Source organism: Phascolarctos cinereus, unplaced genomic scaffold, assembly GCF_003287225.1.
Source record: "Phascolarctos cinereus isolate Bilbo 61053 unplaced genomic scaffold, phaCin_HiC Scaffold_5;HRSCAF=322, whole genome shotgun sequence".
NCBI classification, from domain to species: Eukaryota; Metazoa; Chordata; class Mammalia; order Diprotodontia; family Phascolarctidae; genus Phascolarctos; species Phascolarctos cinereus.
The window spans coordinates 241,067,185-241,083,782 of NW_027555958.1; the positions used below are offsets into that span (position 1 = coordinate 241,067,185).

The following is a 16,598-nucleotide window of genomic DNA, read 5'->3' on the forward strand; positions in this document are numbered from 1 at the left end:
TTGTTACTTAAATATGTTGCTTAAATCCCTAGCCAATTTACTCTAGCAAAATCCCAATTGGATTTATTAAACTTTAATCATTTAAATCTACTTCCCTTCTAGGTTTGTTCCACCTCCCTACCCAGTCTCACTCCCTGAATTTAAGTAAGCAAAATTAGCAGAGATTCATAATAGTTATCCATATTTTTATATAACATCACAAGCATATTAAGAAAAGTGAAAACTATCACTTAAAAAGTTAACAGTACTAAATGGGCCTACTCTTCCTCTTTGGAAGGTGAGAGAGGAGAAGAAGAAAGTGCAGGGATGTTTTCACTTTTGGCCTCAACCTTTAGGGGAAGAGTTGGTAAAGGTGGAGAGTAGATGAGGTAGATCAGAGATTCCCAAACTTATTTGGTCCACCACCCCCTTTAAAAAAAAAATTACTCAGCATCCTCCTGGAAATCTATTTACTTTAACCCTTTAATGGTTTTTTTTAAAAGTGTGCATCATTTCAAAAATATGAAAAATATATATATATTTTAAAATGATGCATCTTGAATTTAATAACTTATTGTAAATTTTGGGGTTTTTTCTGCATTGAAATGTTGATGATGCAATATCGCATTGTGTAACCTATAGTGTCATATTGTAAGCGAGTCATTACATGCACATATTCCTGCCAATGGTGTGCTGGACTTCTCAACAATGAGGGACATGCTTGCCAGCCAACACTTGCTTGTTAAGATTTGCTAGCAGATTTGACCACTGATTGGTTATAACTTGGATTTTGTGTGTTTATTTGGAAAATAATATAATCACTATGATTTTTAACTCTGTTATACAACAGATGAAACACGTATGAATGGTTTTTCAGATTTTTCTTATCGTCTTTCCTTATGCCTCTGCCACCCACTTATTTTTATTCAATGCCCCTCAATTGCTTCTGAGGCTACTACCACCATCCTGGATCGTTCCAGCACCCCTCAGTGGGCGGTATCTTTGGGAACCTATGATAAATAATAAATAAGGAGAGCATGGGAGGGAAGGTTGTTGAATCTCCAAGGTTCACCAAAAACCTGAGTCTGGCTCTTCAGATCAGTTCTGGCATACCCCTGTAATGTCTGTTCCTGGTTTCCAGGGCTTCTCTCCTTTACTGTTATCATAAAATACAGGCTTATTATTCAATAATTATTGATGTTCTTTATTCTTTTTAAAAATTTGACAAACATCAACAAACCTGAATAACTCTGTATTAAAAAAAAGAAAAAATTATATGTACGAAAAGTATATATTAAATTTAACATAGTATTTTTAATACTACTCTGCTTGTTTATGTGGCCTTCTGAACTTTCTTTCTCCTTTGAATTTTAAGTCATTCATTGATGCTCTTTACTTTCTTTTTGCATCATTAGGACTATGCCCCTAAAACTCTTCCTCCTCTCCACCAAAATAAATGTCCCCTCTCTCTCATAACAAATAAGTAGAGTCAAGCAAAACAGATTCTCACACACTAGTCTGAAAATGTATGTCTCATTCTATACCTATATCTCTACCCATACCTAAGCCAAGAAATGAGAAGCATGATTCATCATCATTCTTCTGGAATCATTATTGTTTATTACATTGATCAGAATTCTTGTCTTTTGGAGATGTTCTCCTTTACAATTTTGTAATCATATAAATTGTTCTTTTGGTTCTTCTTGATTTATTCCACATAAGTTCATACAAATTGTCCCAATTTTTTGGCATCTATTTCTTTTATCATTTTTAGAGTACAATATATTACATTCATATGCCATAATTTATTTAGCCATTCTGCAATTGATTAGGGACCACTTTGTTTCCATTTCTTTCATTTAACAAAAAGAGCTGCTATAAATTTTGTTGTACGTATGTATCTAATTCCCTTCTTCCTTTTGATCTCCTTAGGTTTAAGGCTTGATGATGGTATCACTGGGTTAAAGGGCATACACAATTTAGTAACTTTTTGTGTATAATTCTCAAATTGCTTCTCAGAATGGTTAGAGCACTTCATAAATCTACCAATATATCCCCCCAATAACTGCCATTTTCTATTTTTGTCATTTTTTTCCAACATATTGAGTGTAAGATAGAACCTCAAGGTAATTTAAATTTGCATTTCTCTTGTTATTAGTCATTTAGAGCATTTTTTTCATATGATTGTTGATAACTTATGTTTCTTCTTTTGAGAACTGCCTGTTCATATCATTTGACCTTTTATCTATTGGAGAATGGCTCTTTTATAGTTGTATTAATTCCCTATATATCTTAGATATCAGGCCTTGGAAATTTACTGCAAAGATTTTTTTCTCATTTAACTGTTTCCTTTCCAATTCTAAATACATTTTGTTTATGCAAAAGCTATTCAATTTTATATAATCAGAATTTTCCATTTTATATTTTATAATCATCAGTGTCCCTTGTTGATTAAGAATACTCACCCTATGTATAATTGTAAAAGGTGCCTCATTCTCTTCTCCTTAGATCAAATATCCATCTTATTGTGATATATGGTATGAAATGTTGGTCTAAACCCAATTTCTCTCAGACTCCTTTTGTATTTTCCCAGTAGTGTTTGTCAAATTTGTGAGAACTTTCCCTAGTAGTTGGTATCTTTCAATTTTTTTTTAAACATTATACTACTAAGCTTGATTGCTTCTGGCTCTTGAGTACCAAATCAGTCCCACTGATCAACTTTTAAATTTTTTTTCACTAGTACCAAGTAATTTTGATGATTATTGCTTTGTAGTATAATTTGAAACCTCTTATTTCTATGCCCCTTTCTCTCTGAAAATTTTTTTCTTTATTCCCCTTGGGATTCTTAACTTGTTTTTCCTCCAGATGAATTTTATCATTTCTCTGTTTTTATATTTTATATTATATATTATATCTATCTAGTTCTATGAAGTAATTTTGTAGTAATTCTATAAATTAATTTTAATAGCATTGTTATAGTCATTACATTAGATTGCCCCAGTCACGAGCAATTAATATCATTCCAATTATTTGCATGTTTTTTTGTTTCCATAAAGGGTATTTTGTAATTATATTAATATAATTCTTACGTGTATATTGGTAAATGGATTTCCAGATATTTTATATGTCATTTATTTTGAGTGAAATTTATTTTTCTCTCTTCTGGGTTTATTGGCAATATACAGTATGCTCAATGACTTAGTTATAAGCTACTATTTTACTAAGGTTATTATCTATTGTTTCCATTAATTTTCACTTGGACCTGTAGGATTCTCTTAAGTAAACCATCATATTATCTGTAAAAAGTGATCATTTGCTTTTTGTTTGCTTGTGCTTGTCTCCTCATTTTTTTTTTCTTATTGATATAACTTGCATTTCTAGAACTAAATCAAATAATAGTGGCAACAATGGACATCCTTTTTTTATCCTTGATCTTATAAGAAAGGTCTCTAGTGTTTCTTCATTACAGAAAACACCAGTTCTTGATTTTAGAGAGATAGTATTTACCATTTTTTAATTTTTCAACATCAATAGGTATTGTATTTTGTTAAAAGCTTTTTATGTACCCAGTGATATAATCATGGAGTCTTTAACTGGTTTTTGTTATTGGTATGGCCTATCATATTTATATTTTTTCTTGCTATGGAACCAACCTGGTACTCCTGGCATAAATCCAATCTCCTCACAACATATAATCTTTTAAATATGTTGTTTTGGCCTCCCTGCTGACATTTATTCAATATTTTTTATTTGAAATTCATTGATATATTTGTTGACATATTTATTTGATATATTGGTCTATAGTTTTCTTCCTTTGCTTTATCTCTCCCAGGTATGGGTATCAGGAGTATGTTTGTTTCAAAGAAAGAACATAGTAGGATACCTTCTTTCCTTGTTAATGCAAATACTTTATGTAACATTGGAGTTAATTGCTCTATTAATATTTGAAATAATTCACTTGTTCATTCATCTGGGCCTAGGGTTTTTTCTTTGGAGATTCTTTATGATTTAAAGTTTAAGTTCATTTTCTGAAAGGGAGTTATTTAAATTCTCTATTTCTTGTCTTAAACTGCATATTTTGTATTTTCATAAATATCACTTGTTTCACTTATCAGTTTTAGTGATATATATTTCAGAAAAATAATTTCCAAAAATTTATTTGAATGGATGAAAAACATTTAACAAGCACTTAATACATATCAAGCATTGTTGTGAATTTTCCTCTTTTAATTTGTTAATTAAAAATTACTTTTCCTTGCTTTTCCTCTTTCTTTTTTTTGTTTAAATTAGCTAAATATTTGTTTTATTAGCTTTCTGGAGACCAGCTCTTAGTTTTATTTATCAATTCAGTGAGGTTTTTTTAAATTTTCAATTTTGTTTATTTCTTTGATTTTTCAGAACTTTTATTTTTGTATTTAGTTTGATTTTTTAAATTTGTCTCTTCTTTTAGCTACATACCCAATTCATCAATCTATTTTTGTTCTCTCTTTTGTTGGTAAAAGTGTCTAGAGATAAATTTTCCCCTAATAACTACTTTGGCTACATCCTAAAAGTTCTGGTATATTGTCTCATAGTTGTTACTTTCTTTGAGGAGATTACCTCTTGTTTCTATGATCTATTTTTTGACCCACCTATTCTTTAGGATTAGATCATCTAAGCTACATTTTAGTTTGAATTCTTTCTTCAAATACCTTTTATTGATCATAATTTTGCTTTGTGACCAATAAAGGAAATATTTAATATTTCCGCTTTTCTGAATTTGCTTAGAGAGTTTTATGTGTCTTGGCAGATACTCTTTTTTTGTAAGATGCCATGCATTGCTAAGATATATGCATATTCTTTTCAATTCCCATTCAGCAATCATTAGAGAGCTAGTGTTATCTAATTCTTCTAACATTCTCTGCAGATCTTTAACTTCTTTCAAGTTTATCTTCTTATTAGATTTGTATAGACCTAAAAGGAATACATTGAGTTTTATAGCCATTACATTTTTGCTATCTTATCCTGTAATTCAATTATTTTTTACTTCATGTGCTTATGTCATTTAGTACAAATATGTTAAATACCGCCATTAATTCATTGTCTATAATAGCTTTGAGCATAATGAAGTTTCTCTTTTATCTATGTCTTTTTTTGCTATTGTCTGTCACATGATATATTGCCACCCCTGCTTTTTAAAAAATTCACCTGAAACATAATATATTCTGCTCTGATGCTTCATGTTATCTTTGTATGAAAATATATCAAATATATTTCTTAGAAACAACATATTAGTGTTGGGGGGGGCAGAGCCAAAATGGCGGTGTGAAAGCAGTGACTTGCTTGAGCTGTCCCCCAAACCCCTCCAAATACCTATAAAAATGGCTCTAAACAAATTCTAAAGCAGCAGAACCCACAAAAGACAGAGTAAAACAAATTTCCAGCCCAGGACAGTCTGGATGTTTGATCAGAAAGGCATTTCTCGCTGGGAGGGGAGAGGAGCGCAGTTTGGCATGGGTGCGCAGGCTGCAGTGAACCTGGAGTAGGCCTCAGAGGAATGAATCGCAGGCAGCTGTGGTGGTTTCCAGACTCTTCAATCCATGATTGCCAAAGACAACTTAGAAGGTCAGTGGGAAAAGTCTGTTTCTGTGGTGCTGAGAGAGGAGCTAGGTCAGAGCCAGCTCCAGAGTGCAGAGTGAGGGTGCCGGGGTGGTGGCTGTGTTCTGAGCTTCCAGCCCACAGACTGAGGGGGAATCAAGTGGCTGATCAGAGGGGAACTGCAGGGATCTCTTTGCGGGTGCTGAGGCAGGAATCTCTTGCTTTGCTGGTGCTGGATCTGGGTCACAGTTCTAGGTGGTGGTCCTGGAGTAAGCAGGAGTGCTGGTGCAGTGGAGCTCGTAGTGGTGGTGGAGAAGAAACCCTCCTCACAATTCCAAGAGAGAAAAGACTGCTTGTGGCTGGTCACTCAAAGACCAGAGCACAGGCCAGGAAAAGAGTAAACACCTTGACCCTTATCATACTACCTTGGAAGAACTGAAAATTTACAGATCCCTAGAAATATCTCTGAAAAGAGCTGTACAAACCCCCGAAGCTTGGGGCAGTATATTCTCCACATTGGAAGCAGACTCTTACCTTAACAAAGAGTTTAAAACTCAAGTAGTTGGCTGGGATCATGAGCAAACCTCGCAAAAAGAGTCAGACTATATTATCTTACTTTGGTGACAAAGAAGATGAAAACATACAACCAGAAGACAACAAAGTCAAAGCTCCACATCCAAAGCCTCCAAGAAAAATATGAATCGTCCAGGCCTTGGAAGAGCTCAAAAGGGATTTTGAGAAGCAAGTAAGAGAAGTAGAGGAAAAACTGGGAAGAGAAATGAAAGTGATGCAAGAAAATCATGAAAAACAAGTCAACAGCTTGCTAAAGGAGACCCAAAAAATACTGAAGAAAATAACACCTTAAAAAATAGCCTAACCCAAATGGCAAAAGAGGTCCAAAAAGCCAATGAGGAGAAGAATGCCCTAAAAAGAAAAATTGGCCAAATGGAAAAGGAAGTCCAAAAGATTACTGAAGAAAATACTTCCTTAAAAATTAGAATAGAGCAATTGGAAGTAGTGACTTTATGAGAAATCAAGACACAGTGAACAAATCCAAACGAATGAAAAATTAGAAAACAATGTGAAATATCTCATTGGAAAAACAACTGACCTGGAAAATAGATCCAGGAGAGAGAATTTAAAAATTATTGGACTATCTGAAAGCCATGATCAAAAAAAGAGCCTAGACATCATCTTTCAAGAAATTATCAAGGAAAACTGCCCTGATATTTTAGAACCAGAGGGCAAAATAGAAATTGAAAGAATCCACCATCCCCCTGAAAGAGATCCCCAAAGGAAAACTCCTAGGAATATTGTAGCCAAATTCCAGATTTCCCAGGTCAAGGAGAAAAGATTACAAGCTGCCAGAAAGAAACAATTCAAGTATGGTAGAAACACAATCAGGATAACACAAGATTTAGCAGCTTCTACATTAAGGGACCAGGGCATGGAATATAATATTCCAGAGGGCAAAGGAGATAGGATTACAACCAAGAATCACCTACCCAGCAAAACTGAGTATAATCCTTCAGGGGAAAAAATGGTCATTCAGTGAAATAAAGGACTTTCAAGCATTCTTGATGAAAAGACCAGAGCTGAATAGAAAATTTGACTTTCAAATACAAGACTCAAGTGGAACATGAAGAGGTAAACAGGAAAGAGAAATCATAAGAGACTTATTAAGGTTGAACTGTTTACATTCCTGCATGGAAAGATGATATTTATAACTCATGAGACCTTTGTCAGTATTAGGGTAGTGGGAGGGGGAAAAATTATATTATATGATAGATAGATAGATAGATAGATAGATAGATAGATAGATAGATAGATAGATATAGATAGATAGAGGGCACAGGGTGAGTTGAAGATGAAGGGGTGATATCTGGAGAATAAAATTAAGGGGAGAGAGGATTATACTAGGAGAAGGAGAAAGGGAGAGGTAGAATGGGGTACATTATCTCCACAAAACAGACAAGAAAAGTTCTTACAGTGGAGGGGAAACAGGGGAAGGTGAGAGGAAATGAGGAATCTTATTCTCATAGGATTTGGCTTAAGGAGGAATAACATACACACTCAATTGGGTATGGAAATCTGTCTTACCCTACAGGAAAATAGGGAGGAAGGGGACAAGAGAGCAGGGGATGATAGAAGAAGGGCAGATTGGGAAAGGGGTAATCAGAAGGAAGTACTTCTGAGGAGGGACAGGATCAAAAGAAAGAATAGAATAGACTGGAGGGGGGGGCAGGATAGGATTAAGGGAAATAGAGTTAGTTTTTCACAACACGTCTACTATGGAAGTATTTTGCATAACTGCACATGTATGGCAATAAGGGTGGGTGGGGTGGGAGGAAGTGGAAAGTTTGGAACCCGGAGTTTTAGAAACACATGTTTAAAAAAAATGTTTCCATGTGTAGCTGGGAAATAAGAAATACGGAAATGAGGTACAGAAATCTATCCTGCCCTGCAGGAAAGTGGAAGTGGAAGGGAATAAGAGAAGTGGGGGAGGGGGAGATAGAAGGAGGGCACACTGGGGGAATGCATGCCATCTTGGGGTGGGGGAGGGGCAAGATGGGGTGAAAATTTGGAATTCAAAATCTTGTGGAAGTAAATGTTGAAAATTAAAAATAAATAAATTTATATGGAAAAAAAAGAAACATATTGTAGGATTCTGTGATCCTCCTCTATTTTATCGGTGAGTTTATCCTATTCATATTTAGAGTTAAAATTATTGTATTTTTCTCTATGTAATATGATCTTATACTTTTCACTTCTACATCTCTGTTTACAAAGAAGGTGGTAAAAAAAGAGGAATGTAATCAATACCAGTAAGCTATAATTGAAGTAGTCTGATTCCTCTCTTCAGATCTTCCTTTCTTTTAGTTAGTACAGACCCCAGTCACTGATTTTGATACTTTCTTTCTCTCCTTTTACTCTTCAAAATTTCAGTAGATGTTACACTTCAACTTTTCCTGGCCTTACCTATCTTCCCTGTTAAATTTAATGTATATCTATATCAAACACTTTTTGTGCATTTGTGTGTGTGTGTGTGTGTGTGTGTGTGTGTGTGTGTGTGTGTGTAAAACACTTCCTTGCTGGGATCAGAGTGAGGTTCAAGAGATGTCTACAGACTCCAACACACACATTATGAAAGAGGTGTTTATATTCTGTTTATATATTCTTCTGTCACCCACTAATCATGAGATTTCCTAAATTCCTTGCCCTTCTTTCTCATTTCTTCCTTACTGTGTTCTTTTTTCCCCTCCTTCTTCCTCCTCCTCTCAAAACCGATAAAACAATTCCTATCTCCTTGACACTATATTTATCTTTCTTTACTTCTCTGACTCCTAAAAACAGTAGAATTCTGAAGTAACACTTATTTCTTCTTCCCTTGTTAGAATATGAGTATTTCATCATTTAGCACCTTGCAGTTGCTTAAATCTATCTACCTTTCTATTTCCCCCCATCTCCTGTGTTTGTTTCACAGATTGTACCTAACTCTGGTCTTTTCATCAGAAATGCTTGAAAGTTCACTGTTCTCTTAAAGGTATTTTTTATGCCTGTAAGATGATATTCTGTTTTGTAGAATTTTACTCTTGATTGTAAGCCATGTAATTCTGACTGTGCTTCCTTGGCATATGAACTTTTTCTTTCTCATGTCTTGCAGTATTTTTTTCTTTAAATTGGAAGCTCTTTATTTTGGTTATGACATTCTTGGGTGATTCCAGTTTTTGTTCTCTTTTAGAAGCTCACCAGTAGAATTTTTCTATTTTCATTTTTCTCTCTGGTTCTAATACTTCTGGAGAGTTTTCTTTTGTGATTTCTTGAAATATTGCATCCAGATGTTTTTTGCTTTTTTATTTGGCCATGGTTTTCAGAGAATTTGATGATTTCTTTTAAAAACACATATTCATTTTTGTTTTTTATTGTTCTGTGTGTGACAAACATCATCAAACAAGGGCATTGAACACTGAAGAATGGAGAAAGGGGATTATACTCAAAACCATGAATCTCTATTACATGTAGTTTGCATTTTTTAACAAGGATATAATGATGAATTTAACATGTTAGTTGCTGACATTTTCTGCTTGCTTCTCCTTCTGAACATCCTTTAGTTCTATTCTGTGCCTTTAAAAATGGTTACTGTGTTCTTTTATTCATCTGCTTTTTTTTTTAGCATAACCATCGCTAGTGTCTCCCTCCCAAATACTCCTCCTCTCAAAAAAAGAAATCTTTCCTTTTAAACCATAAGCATAGTCCAGCAAAACAAATACACATATCAGCCATATCCAAAAACTTATATCTCAGTCTGCCCTACTCATCCCTCACCTCTCTGTCAGTAGTTTGTAACATGCTTCACCATCAAATGAGTCTTACATTTTTCTTTCTCAAATTGTTTTCCAGGTTAGTTGTTTTTTACAGCAGAAACTATACATAGTTTTGGTAATTTTTCAATCCTTTGACTTTGTTCTAATATTTCTTGTTACCTCAAGGAATCACTGAATTCTGTTTGCTCCATTCTCTTTGTTCAGGGAGTCTACTCCAATTCTTATGTAAGGTTTTTACCTTCTGTTCTAAAATATTAAATTCTTTTTCCAATTTCCCCCTCAAGAACTCTAATTTATTTTTTTTTAATTTCTTGCTTAATTTTTTCTATACTCATTCTCCTGCTGTAAATCTAAGTCTTCTGGTATGTGTATGCTCAATGTATTTTACCTGTTTAGTGGAACATCTACAATAATGCTTTAACAGGGCAAGACCATTCATTAGGTTGCATTTATGAGAACTCATACTGGCCTTCAATATCATTGTCAGGTGTCTGCTCAGATTACCCACAGGTTTCAGACCCTGTTACTGGAGTTCATGTTTACTTCAGGGTCCTTGGTGTGTTCCAATTCAGTTCTCACCCATTAATGGGAGATCTTGCTATTTTTGAACCAACACTCAATGTGCCTGAAAGCTTCAGGCACTGTTTACCATCTGCTTTCTATGGTATGGCTCCTTTAAAAGAGCCTTCAGTTTTGTTTTTTTTTTCTTACATAGTCTTGGGCTGGGTAGAAGAACTTATTGGTTTTTCTCTCTGGCCTGTTTCAAACTTGATGCCCTTTTAGATTTTTGCAAGGTGTTAGTGGGAGATCTGGGTTTCTCTAGGACCTTTGTTGCTTATTAGGGCCAGACAGCCAGTGTCATAATGGACAGCAATCTGTGCTACAAAAGATGTCTGCAGGAGAGCCAGGAACAGAGGAAAAGGGTCAAGATGCTTGTCTGGGTTTAAAATAGAGCTCAACACCCTATCCCACCCCACACTGGCTTCCCAGAATTTCACAGACCTAAACAATAGATATCAAACCCTATAGCACCAGCATGGAAGCTCTCTGAACTGCTTGTACTGGGCCAGAGAACTGAGGAACAGAGAGATTGGGACAGGCTACCAGAATAAGTAGCCATAGGGGTGAGGGGGCTAGGGTTGCAACACTCCGCTAAATCTGAGAGAAAGAGTTCCTCATCCAAGGGGCAGTTCTTTCCCTTAAAAGTCACTTGGGGTAGAGACTTAGGATGATGAGCTGTATTTTGTTTAGGAAGAGGTTGAGATGCTTTGAGATCCAGCCCCCAAGGAAACTACCATCAGAGGGAGGGAGTCAGAAAATGAGCAATAAGAGGCCAACTTCCAAGAGCTGAGATGGCAGAGTAAGTTTCTCTAACTCTCCCTTATTGACTTCTGAAAGGCCAGAAAATGTCACCTCAGGAAAAACCCTGGAACAGCTGAACCAGCAGAAAGACAGCGTGTGCAGCAGTCTTGTAGCCTAGGAAGCTTGGGGGATTAACAGAAAGGGCCCCTTTTGCTCTGAGGTAGGGAGCAGTACAGGACCAGAAGCGTCCCAGCAAGCCCCACCTCAGTAAACCAGGGGGAGTTCTTGAGCCCCAGGGTGGTGGAGCAGGCAAGCACTGACACCAGGACCCCGATCAGTACAGGCAAGGGAACTGGTAAACACCAGCTCAGAAAACCACTATGTGTGCCAGTGGTCTCCAGCAGCCAAATCTCCCAGTGCTTCAGCACAGCTCAAAGCCAGCAGACATTTTCTAGCAGCCAAACATTCTAACCCTTTAAAGAAGCCTGGGTGAGCAGGTATCTTCCAGGGGCCAGACTCTCCACCCCCAACCCAAGAGCTCCAGTGCTGCTGACCCCAGCTCAGCACTAGGTAAGCTGCCAGACCCCTACAGCCTCCAGCTGCCAGCACCTGAGGCCCCCAGCATACAAAGCCAATGACCAGGTACTGGGCTCCCTGCACAAGAAGCTTGGGTCAGTGCCCCCTGTTCTCCATCAGGAGAGCTCTATGTTAAAGGCCAGGAAATAGGGAACCAGCATGAGCAGAAAGCAGAAATGGACAATGACCGTAGATTCTTATTATGGGGACAGGGATGATCAAGGCACAAATTCAGAAGAGGACAACATTGTCAGTATACCCACATTTGAAACCTAAAAGGGGAATGTGAACTGGTCTCAAGCCCAAAAAGCCTTCTTGGAAGAGCTGAAGAAGGATTTTAAAAGTCAAATAAGAGAAGTAGAAGAAAAATTAGGAAAGGAAATGAGAGGTATGTAAGAGAGAGTCAAAAGCTTGAAAAAGGAAAGACAAAAATTGACTATAGAAAATAAGTTCTTAAAAAAAATACAGTTGGCCAAATGGGGGGGGGAAAAGTATCCTGAAAAAATCAACTCCTTAAAAAGTAAAATGGGCCAAATGGAAAAGGAGGTACAAGATCTAACAGAAGGAAATAATTTGTTAAAAATTGGAAGTGGGAAAGTGGAAACAATGACTCTATGAGATATCAAGAATCAGTCAAACAGAAACAAAAGAATGAAAAAATAGAAGAAAACATAAAATACCTCATTGGGAAAAAAACTAATTTTGAAAATAGATCTAGGAGAGACAATTTAAAAATTATTGGTCTACCTGAAAACCACAATAAAAAAAGAGCCTGAACAGCATCTTTCAGGAAATCATCTAGGAAAACTGCCCTGTGGTCTTAGAACAAGAAGGAAAAATAGTCATCAAAAGAACTGACCAACCACCTCCTGAAAGAGATCCCAAATTGAAAATGCCAAGGAATATTGTAGCCAAATTCCAAAACTAATAGGTCAAAGAGAAAATACTGCAAGCAGCCAGAAAAAGCAATTTAAATATCATAGAACCACAGAGAGGATTATGCAGGACCTTGCAGCTTCTACATTAAAAGATCATAGGGCATGGAATACAACATTCCATAAGGCAAAAGAGTTTGGATTACAACCAAGGATCAACAACCTGCTGAAAGTGAGCATAATCTTTCAGGGGAGGAGATGGACATTCAGTGATGTAGGTGACTTCCAAACCTTCCTGATGAAAAGAACAGAGCTCAACAGAAAATTTGATCTTCAAATACAAGACTCAAGAGAGACATAAAAAGTTAAACAAGAAAGAAAAAAACAACAGATGTTATTAATAAGGGCAAACTGTTTACATCCCTAAAAGGGCAGGTGACACTTGTAACTCTTGAGAAAGGTATTGTTATTATGACATTTAAAAGGAGTATACATAGACAGAGGGCGTGGGTATAAGTTGACTTTGATGTGATGATAAAAAACCTAATTAAGTGGTGAAAAGGGATTGCTCTGGGAGAAGAGGAAAGGAGGAGGCAGACAAGGGTAAATTATATCACATGAAAAGGCACAAAAACCTATTACTATAGAGGGAAAGAAGGGAGAGAGATAAACATTGTTTGAACCTTACTCTCATTAGATTTGGCTCAAAGAGGAAATAACATAATCAGATATAGAAATCTAATTTACCTTAAAGAAAGTAGGAGGGAAGGGGGAAAGAAAAGGGAGGGGTGGATAGAAGGGAGGTAAGAAGTAGTAAGGGTAAAGAGGAAGAAAAAGGAGAGGGCTGATAGATAGAAGAGAGGGTGAACTGAGGGAGGCAGTGGTCGAAATCAAAACTCTAGTGAGGAGGGAAAGGGAGAAAGGAGAGAGAAAAGCATAAATGGGGGAAATAGAATGGAGAAAAAGTAATCATAACTATGAATGTGGATGAGATGAACTCTCCCATAAAACAGAAACAGATAGCAGCGTGGGTTAAGAACCATAATCCTATAACATGTTGTTTAAAAACCTGGAAAGACTTACACAAACTGATGCTGAGTGGAATGAGCAGAACCAGGAGAACATCGTACATAGTAACAGCCACATTGTGTGATGACTAACTTTGATAGACTTAGCTCTTCTTAGCAATGCAAGGATCTTAGACAACTTCAAAAGACTCACAATGGAAAATCCTCATCCAGAAAAAGAACTTTGGAGTCTGAATGCAGATGGAAGCATATTATTTGCTCCCCTTTTCTTTTGTTGTTTTGTTTTATTTCTTCTTTCTCATGGTTCCTCTCAATACTTCTCATTCTTCTTTATATCATGACTAATGTGAAAATGTTTAGTATGAATGTATAAGTAGAGCCTCTATCAGATTTCATACCATCTTGGGCAGGGGGAGAAAAAAGAGGGGGAGAAAACTGAAAACTCAAAATCTTATGGAAGTGATTATTGAAAACTAAAAATAAATAATTTTTTTTAAATGAGCAGTAAGAGAAAATAAAGGGGAGGAGAAGACTGAAATTACCAAAGATCTCAGGAAGAAGAAAATTCAAAGACTTTGAACATAAGCAGATAAATCAACAGGGAGACCTTTAACAGAAAAAAGAAATATGGCTTCCATATCTAGTAAACAAGTTCAAGCATCTATGAATAAATACTGCAAAACAAAGGGTAATGACCTAACACTTGATGAGACAAAACAATGTGAGGAGAACATGGAACCAAAGCGTCTTGTTCCTGAGTGATTCAAAATAGAAATGAGAATTATGAGAACAGAATTTATGACTTGCACAGCAAAAATGATGGGCAGAATAGGAAAACTAGAATCTGCAACAGCAGAAACAAAAAAAGAACGATAGATTGGGAATGCAAATACAATAGTATTTGTTAAGGACGATCTACAATAAGGGAAACAAAAAACACTAACATTTTAAAAATATGTTCATTATCCAAGCAAAACCAATAACTTTAAAAGAAAATATGATCACTATCCAAGCAAAAAGTACTAATTTTGAAGACAGGATGTGTAAAGATAACCTATGGATCATAGATTTCTCAGAAGAACACAGCAGGACGAAAATCCTTAACACCATGGTGCAGAAAATAAAACTCCAAAGCTTCTGAACATAAAAAATTAAATACCAATTAAAAGATCATAGATCACCTCCAGAAAAAATCCAAGGCTACAAGACACATAGTGGTTAAATATAATAATTAATTTCAGAAATGGCAAGTTCTGCAAACAACCAGGAGAAAGACTTTCAAATACAAAGGAAAGGAAATTCAAATAATTCAAGACTTATACATGAACCAGAAAATGCAGGAAGAGATGGAATCTGTTCTGAAAAGCAATGGAGCTCAGGATGCAGCCCAAGGTGACCTACTCTGCAAGTATGAGCTTAATCATAATTTTTAAAAATGGGCATTCAATAATAAAAAGATATTTGAAACATTCTATAAAAAGATAACCAGACCAAAAAAGATTGTTTCTCAAGCACCTTAGACAATATAAATGCAGGAGGAGTGAACAAATGCAACGGCCAAGGACAACCGCAGCAGAGTGACAGTAGAGCTAGATAAGAGACTTCTTTCTAAATGAATATAAAGAGACAGCCATGAAGGCGAGAGTCAGGTAGAGGTAACAGTGAAGAGGGGTATTATGGACAGAACCTGGCAACACCATGCCTACAGGTGAATTGGTGTCTTTTGTGGGACATTATACAATGAGAGAGAGATTGAAAGGAGGGATGGGGGAGCACAAGGATAGAGGAGAATGTGTGATGGACCCAGATCAAATCAAGGGATACCAATGAAGGGAAGGTAAACCCTGCAGTCTCAGTAAGAGAAGAGCCTACAGGGTAGTGGGTGAGAAAGAAGGAGAAAAAGATTAAAAAGAATAGGGAACAAGAGAGGCTTTGCTTTGCCAGTGGGAGAGAATTCCACTGATGAATGCTTCTTTGGGTAAAGAGATGTTCTATGAAGGGAGATAGGGACCTTGTGCAAGTTGTGGTCTGGTGGATTGGGTGCTTGAAAAAACCACTCCCTCTGGATGGGGAAGAGTTGGAACTTCTGGGGGCAGCTGGCACCTGGGAGAGTACGAGTCCCTGAACCCATGAAGGAGATTTTGAGGAAAGTGGAGAAAAAATGGTAACCATGAGAGAAAGTATAGATCGATGGTGTGCTACATAATCAGGGACATGGCAAAGAGAGAGGGACATGTTCTACTATGGGGCAGTGTCTTCTTATTACTTGTAGGAATTGGTATTTTTCTGGGAGTAGGGCATAATGGAAAAGGGGGATCTGTGGGGCAAACTCTATAAGCCGAGAGGAGAGCCCAGAATGGATTCCTTGAACGTTCTCATTCTATGAGGGATGCAGAAAATAAATTCTAGATAAATTATAGGAATCATGAACTAGAGTAGTCAAGTTCTGTAAGGAACTTCACTGGATTTTCAATTCCTTTCTTGGTCTACATTCATAATTTAGAAATTGATTGCATTAAAGATAGCTAGTAGAAAGTATGCTGGACTTGGAGTTCAGAAGACATGTTTAAATTCTGACCCAGTCATTTGGTAGCCCTGTGACCCCGAGCAAAGTATTTAATATTTCTCAGTAATTTCCTCTTCTGCAAAATGGGGACAATAATAGTTCTTATCCTCAGCATTGTGACAATGCAAGGATATAATATATATGTAAAAGGCTTTTCAAACCTTGAACCACTATGTAAGTACTAGCTATTATACAACAATGAGAGATGCTTTGAAATTCTCTTTAGAAGAAGAGAGCTTCAAGTATCAAGTACAAAATTTCCTCTATAGAATTAGCAACCATTCTTGATTCTTGCTAATAAAAGCCCTTGGAACTGCTATCTAACCAGAAGAATGATGTTATATATATTTTTTAAAATTTGGCAGTTATT

General features: G+C 36.3%; 1 protein-coding gene across 1 annotated transcript in view; it reads left to right on the forward strand.

Annotated features, from left to right (window-relative positions):
- Positions 1-16,598, forward strand: part of SLC26A8 (solute carrier family 26 member 8) — a 180,657-nt gene that overhangs the window by 89,522 nt on the left and 74,537 nt on the right.